The 7,500-nt window shown below is 39.6% G+C and overlaps 1 pseudogene; it reads left to right on the top strand.

Annotated features, from left to right (window-relative positions):
- The window catches only part of LOC138003651 (uncharacterized), a 71,049-nt pseudogene that overhangs the window by 2,285 nt on the left and 61,264 nt on the right, over positions 1–7,500 (top strand).

Genomic DNA, 7,500 nt, shown 5'->3' with positions numbered 1-7,500 from the left:
TGTTTATTGTTCATGGCTGCAATTGACGTCAATTCCAGGACCCTTGCCAGTAAATACTACTTATCTGTAAGTTTCATATTTGTACTAGATGGGAAACTGCAAGCACAATTTGAAAAAGAAACATCCGCGTAGAGCGAGGAATGCTAAGCATTTATGCTGCTATATATTGTTTAACGTATAACCACACGACAAACAACTGCTAATTGGGTATATTTAATTAACTTTGCTTTTGTAGCCAGCATCAGTAAGTTCAAGAGAAAATGAGGGGACAGAGAAGGAGGCTCCCGGTCCAGCCCTTGGGATATGTCATGTCCACGAAAGTTATTTTTAGACGAGCGGAAGTCTTCCGAGACGTCCGCATGCAGGCCAACCTCGGTCCGATGTTTGAAAGAAAATATATATTCATCAGCCTTTCACGTGCGCCATCATTTTCTCTTTTCACTAAGAACCTGAGAGCGAAGCAAGACTGCATGCGGACGTCTCGGAAGACAGACTTCCCCCAGAACAAAGACTTCCGCTCGTCTAAAAATAACTTTCGTGGACATAACATATCCCGGCCAACGCCTTGAGCCTCCCTCTCTGTCCCCTCATTTTCTCTTGGTAAGTTCGATCAACTGAAAAAAAGTGAAAACATTTATTTGTTCTTTCGGAATGGCTGCATGGTGTTACTTTCCTTTTGATTGTGCTTAAATTCTTAAGTTCGCAAAGACAATAGTTACATGTAAATTAGTCACCACCGGTAAACTTGTGTGAAGTTTTATTTGTATATACCCACGAATAAATGGCACTTTTCGCACTTTCTGAAAGACTAGCTTAGAGGTGACTAGGAAATCACTATTCATCTCTACCTAAGAGAGGTATTCCCGTAATTGCCATCATTTCAATACATTCATACGTACATATAATACGTACGTACGTGCGTACGTACTTATCCTTTATTTAACTCGATGAAAGATTAAAGGGTCTGGTCTCGGAAAATATCCATACCCCCCTCACCCACGGAAGGTCACTGGAAATTCCCGAAGGAGGAGGAGACGAGAAACAGAAATTTCCCAGGGGAAGGGGGACTCAAGTCGAACTGTTTTTTTTTTTTTTCAGCCACTGAAAAGCATGTCAAATACTTACGTATTTTTCGCTTACGACCAAGAAACGGAGAGAAACAATAAATAAAGCTCTTCTCCACTCAGTTTTGACTTGGAACTTCCAAAGAGGACGAAATTGGAAATATTGTCGTCGCCGAGTAAACATGGCTTACCCACATCTCATCTCCAGATCCCTAACAGAGAGTCACATTTTCATGGGATAGTTCTTCCTAATTGAAAAAAAACACCGAAGAGTTTTTATTTTTATGAGGCATTAAAATTATCTTCGTGGCTTTGGGTTTTCACTGTCCTAAATTACTATACATGAATAATCATGCCAAAAATAATAAACTTCATAGTGGTAGCATGGGGATGGAAAATGCCAAGGTTAGAGTGCGCAACAATTTACTGCATCTTAGGGAGCTATGAAGTTGTAAGACTTTAGAACGTTCCACCAAAGAGGAGACAAAAGATATGCAAAACGGGTTGCAAAACGTTTTCACTTTAAGTGCAAAAATATTGGGAACTTTGATTTCGCTGATGAAAATATTGTCTATTGTAGATTAATCAAAGTACCACTGTAGTTACTCGTGGATATGAAAGCTACCGCAATTGTTTGAAATTGGCAGGCTCAAATTCCTTTATGCACTAGTCAGTGTGATATAACAGCTGGGTAATGGTGTAACAGCACAGGGGACTCTCATATGCGACTAGATACCCAAAATAACGCATGTATGTGAGGTGATCCCCTTTGATGGAATTCAATAACCCTGTAAAAGAATTCTACTATTTCTCCAATAGGCCGGCATACGATTACTCTTACGCGTAACACATCCTTTATAAAGAGCTGCACCATTTGTTCAAAGTCTCTAGCACAGGCGACAGGGTCTTTTTGAATAAGGTCTCATTTTTGTTACCAGGTCATATTGTTAATTTCATCATCAGCCGGTTAGCTCCTGGTGCAAAGCTTAATACCCTCGCAAAATTTTCAGTGATATCTGGTTGTTGCAGTAAAGTATCTGTGACACCAGACTGTCGTTCTTCTACCACGCACCACTCATCATCACTGTTGTCTTTGTTATACTAGAGCATTTTGAATGTTTTCAGCTATAATTTTATTTGAATGTATACCAGGAATGCTGGTCCTTGTGGTTTGAACATTATAGAATTCTTCCCATTCATTAATGTTACTTATGCCTACAGCAGTTGGATCTGAAAGAGCAGTGACCACATTTTCTGGCCAATTGTCCCTCACTAGTATGCACAAGGTAGTTTGCTGCCTCTAACAATTTGGCTGGTCGGACATTTTCATACTTAAATGATGCTTGTAACTTAAGCGTTGTTTCAGTTTAATTGGTATGGTTTGTGATTCATTAATGGGCCTTGGCATTAAGTAATTACTGTTGACCTCGCATATGCTGGCACTTTAACAACGTTACCATGGATAGATAATTGACCACCCCTAGGAAGTTCACATATTTACATAAACGGAATGCGGGGAGATATTAGCTGAAATTAAGCGTTCTTTCAAAAAAGTTAATTTTGGACACTGTTGTTTTAGGGAACTGCATTGCATTTTGTTTGCACCTGTACCATAACTGATTACAGCAAGTGCATATATATGCAGGGCCATGTCTTATCTTATCATGAAAAGACTAAATCACTTTTGACATGAAATGTCTAACAGAATCTTGACCTTGAAGAATTTCAAATGAATGAAGGGGGTACTTTCCAAAGAAAATGTGGTGCTGCGTCGGTGGGGAAGTAGTATACTCGCTCTGACGATGGGCTAACGCTCGAAACGTCAGCTTTTAGAATCTCTCAGTACGGTGGCCAAATTACATTATCAACTCCGTCGATAAAACCAAAATTCTTGAAGAATTTCAGTTTGGTTTAGGTTTGAGCTCTGCAGAGCTTTCCTTAAATTTTTCTGTGCTTTTCTGTTTATAGTTTTCTGACATGTTCTGTATTGGAAGCTTTACCCTTATGAAATCATATACCCTATCAATATTTTCAGATCTTTTCTGGCGTTTCGCATATTGTTTTCCTTTCCCCTGAATTCCTTATTTTGTGTCTTTCGCCTGACAGAGTCTCTCATATAAGCTCTTTTTGCCTCAGCTTTGGAGGAATTAATGCTGATACACACATAACTTTTGGCCATGGTTAATTCACCGAATATTACCTCCGAATAATAAATTAGTATTTTTGACATTGGTAACACTGCTGATATTATAACTTGAAATTCTGTCATTTATATAATCTAACGGAACTGCTGATACACAGTGTCTTTCATCTAGATGTCCAATGCTAGTAACAGTAGTTCCTTGCTGTCCACATATAGAACTGATAACAGTTACTGGTGTCCACCCCTCAATGCATTCAGTTGTTCTCTAATCACTCTGCAGTGAAACGAGAACAAATCATTTTCATACTAAATATCATCAGACGCAGACAAGGATGAGGAACAGGCATCTCGTTTATTGCCAGTTATCATGATGCGTTAATAGAAGGGCAGTAAAATTACAGAATATATAGCCGTACATCGGAGACTGCAAAGCTATACTGTAAATTTAAGGAGGCAGCGTGGTCCAGTGGTTAGGGCGTTGGGTTTGCATGCGATTGCCCAGGGTTCAAATCCCGTTGTGACCTCTGGTGTGAATTTGCGTCCGGTTATCCCGGATTCAATTGCAACTCTACCACGCGTTGCAAATAGCCAACTGGTTGCCTCAAACAGGTGGCGTTCTTAATAATATTTCTGTTAAGTTTGAATTGTTTCTTTCACATTGTTAAAAGTAAAGTGCCTGTAAACTAGTTTGATAGCGAAGTGCACATCCACCATAAACAAGGTAAAAGCCGCATTTACATATATTTACTATTACCAAATATACAATGAAAAGTATTCTGAACATCAATTTCTGCAGACAAAAAATATAGCTCAACTTAAAAAAAAACTTGCAGCAAACCTTAATTATATTGCATATATCAGTACTTCTCGAATGAGCAAACATCATCCTGACACCCGTAGTAGTCGGCACTGATTACATTACATTGGCGTACAAGTACGAATATCACAAAGGATATTTTACAGAGAGGTAGCGAGAGATGCCGTCGAGTGACCTTGAACTGCGAGAAATGTCTATATATACCTGACTAGTATAAATAGTCATGCGTACTACCAGACTATACGCACTTAAGTGTGAATACCGAAACACCCGAGCTACAATAGCGTACATTCCATAACGTGAGAAAATACATTTGTTCTCTGCAGTGAAACGAGAACAAAGCATTTTCATACTAAACATTATCAGACGCAGACAAGGATCAGCATCTCGTTTATTGCCAGCTATAATTCCATTTGTCGATGATAATTAAATAAATAGAAATCTAATGTAATGTGAAGGTTGTTCAAAGAGACTTACCGCAAAAAGAAAAAAAATATCCTGGAATCAAACAAGGAGACTTTAGAATCATCACAAATCGGGTTCAGGATTACTAGGATTCAATGATCCGCAATTTCGTAGGTATCATTTTCCAACGCTACAAATGTATTGTCCATAAAAACTTACTAACCGTAATAACAATTGTAATATCAATGTATTCTAGCAAGGCCCCAAAGCTCTAAATCTTCGGAAACTGATTGTAAAGCATCGAGATTGTCCTTGACATAGCTGTCCTTGGCTTTGTCTGAACGCCACCGGGCATGACGCTTGAGCCTATCAGAAAAGCCGGCGTTTGCGGCAGCAGTGGTGCCACCAGACCTAAGACTGTGGAGGCCAAACAATTTATCGGGGGACCCAGTTGGGAAAAAATATCAACAACTACCTCCCGAGCTCGTGAATAAGAAATGACAGTGCTCGTTAAAGGCCTACCTTCAACCGACAAGCATTGTGAGCCGTTGAACAATTTTCATATATGTAAAACCTGCCAAAGCTGAAATTCATCCAATCAGATCGCTATTATAAGCAACCCGAATTTACATAACAAAAACAAACGGTCGAAAAGCCTTTAGGTTGAAGGTGGGCCTTTAAGGTATAGCTCCTCAAAGCGAAAAACCAGCATAAGCTGTAACACAAATAGCAGCTTGACCTAAATTAGACTAATTGGCGTTAACAGAAGCAAACTTCTCACAAATTGCTAAAATTATATCAAGAGTGGCAGGCTCTTTCTCCACTACTGGTTTAGAGAGATTTCTTTTAGCTGATTCCAAAACGCCTTTAACAAGAATAGATTGGCAAGGATTATGAAATCCATAGAATGCGAATGCCATAAAAGGCGGCTTCTATAGACGAAAAAGAGGAATTGATTAATTAGATAGGTGGCAAAAGATAAACAATCAGAGGGAAGAGCATTTGATTTCTTTGTAACCAGCAGCCTAAAGTCTAAAAATCTCAAAAGCTCTAGAATAGCCTTCGGTGCAAGAATCAGCTCTTGCTCCTAAACAACGCAATGGTGCACAGCTGGTGAAACGACTAAGCTCCGGATCCCTGAAGTGAGGCGCAAAAGATGACAGGCCTGTGTTCCTTGTAAAAGCAAACATAAAAAGGGGACAAGATAAAAGACAATGAAAAAACACGCCACCCAAAGTCCCAGTGGACCAAATAAAAGTCCAAGTGGACTATGATAAATAATATAATGATTCGATCTATGTTGTCCCAGTGGACCAATGACGACACACATCCTCTTTTCCCTAGTTCTCTATGGAAATCGCAAACTCATGAATCATTCTTGTAGGATTCGTAGAAAGCCGCTATTTTCACCGATCGCGCTGAAATTTGGCGTGTCTACTGAGCAGAAATAGTTCCAGTTCCCCCTTAAAATTTTGGTTTTTTAGCGTTCATGACGCCTACACGACGGACATTCTAATTCAGGCAAGTTGAGTCCGAGCGGAGGCGAAATTTTCAACTTTTCAAGCGATTTCGGAGCGGTTTTACTAACGTTTTTTGGCCAAAACATTACTCTACACGCTTCGGAAAGGATAAAAAAAAAAGGATTGTGGTGCATTTGGTGGAATGTCAAGCGTTGAAATCGCTAAAAAGGCAAGATTATTTTCAAAGCGTACAATGAATGAGTTGCCGGTCCCCAGGCCCCTTCGTTTTTCCTCTATATTTGCAAAGACTTCTGGGATCGCCAGGAGGCAAACAAACCAGTCGATTGCGCTGCTCGAGTTAAAATACGCGATTGGAAATCGCTCCAGTTAAATTTGGGAGTTAAATTTGGGAGATGAGGAAGGGAGTTAAATTTGGGAGATGAGGAACCTTCAATAAGAGGTATTTATAGGATTTCAAGAAATATAAATCGTTCGCGTTTAAGAAGTAGTCATAGGTGGTGGCGACAACCGTGCAGTGAGTGTATGGATGCGACAATGACCGTCGATATTCGGAGCGACAGATCAAACTAAAACTGTCTTGAGGTTTTACTCTTATCGAACCAACAAAGAAATGACGGCTTGGGAGAAACAGCTTCAAAGAACAAACTTCAAGGCCAACAAGAGCACTAAAATTTACTCTAATCATTTTGCCGGTGGTTACCGTCGTAATACTTGTGAGAAGCCCATTTTCTATAGATCCTTTTCACGTGACGTCACAGCGGCCATGTTGGTGTACAAGAACAATAGACGTTCTCTCCTTTGGGAACAAAACTCTATTTTTGTTTATATAATAACCCAAGTTATTCACGGATTTTGATTGGTTGTTGCCTATGATCTATTAGAGGACAGACGCACGATTGACGTCACCATCAGCTTTTATGGCAATAAAGTTTAATCATGATTCTTTATTATATAAAACAAATAGATTCCATGTTACCGTGGGTCTGTTCAGTAATAGATCACAGAGGACGTCAAAATGTGGTAAAAACATCAGTGACACACTCGGCTATCGCCTCGTGAGCCACTTTTTTGTTCTTACCACATTTTGACGTCATCTGTGATCTATTACTGAACAGACGCACGGCAACATGAAATCTATTTGTTAAGCATATTCCATGCATACATTTTGTACTGTTTTGTACACCAATATGGCCGCCAAGTCACGTGAGTGAAAACCATCTATATGAAAGGATATCCAGACGAGGGCAAAGATGTGCAGGCTAGAGAAAACTTCGACAAGAAACGAAAACGAAAGCAAAATTCAACGCTAGATTCCGAGCCTTCATGCAGTGAAGCAATGCCGTGATAGCTATCTGGAGGAAATCGGATTAAAGTGCTTCGTCCTCGCGCAATTTCGAATTAAGTTTTCCACTTTCAGTCGAGGATAATATGATTTCGAAATCTAATTGGTTTTCAAGATACTTTTCGAAAACCAAGTCTTAGAGGGTCTTTCAGTAGCACTGTACCATTACCATACCAACAGTTGGTACCCAGCAAACACCCTTTAAAACATTGCCTCACAATAGTATTACACAGGTATGATAATGAAGC

The sequence above is a fragment of the Montipora foliosa genome, chromosome 5 (assembly GCF_036669935.1).
Source record: "Montipora foliosa isolate CH-2021 chromosome 5, ASM3666993v2, whole genome shotgun sequence".
NCBI classification, from domain to species: domain Eukaryota; kingdom Metazoa; phylum Cnidaria; class Anthozoa; order Scleractinia; family Acroporidae; genus Montipora; species Montipora foliosa.
Note: the sequence above shows the minus strand (reverse complement) of the source record. Positions and strands in the feature narration are given on the sequence as shown.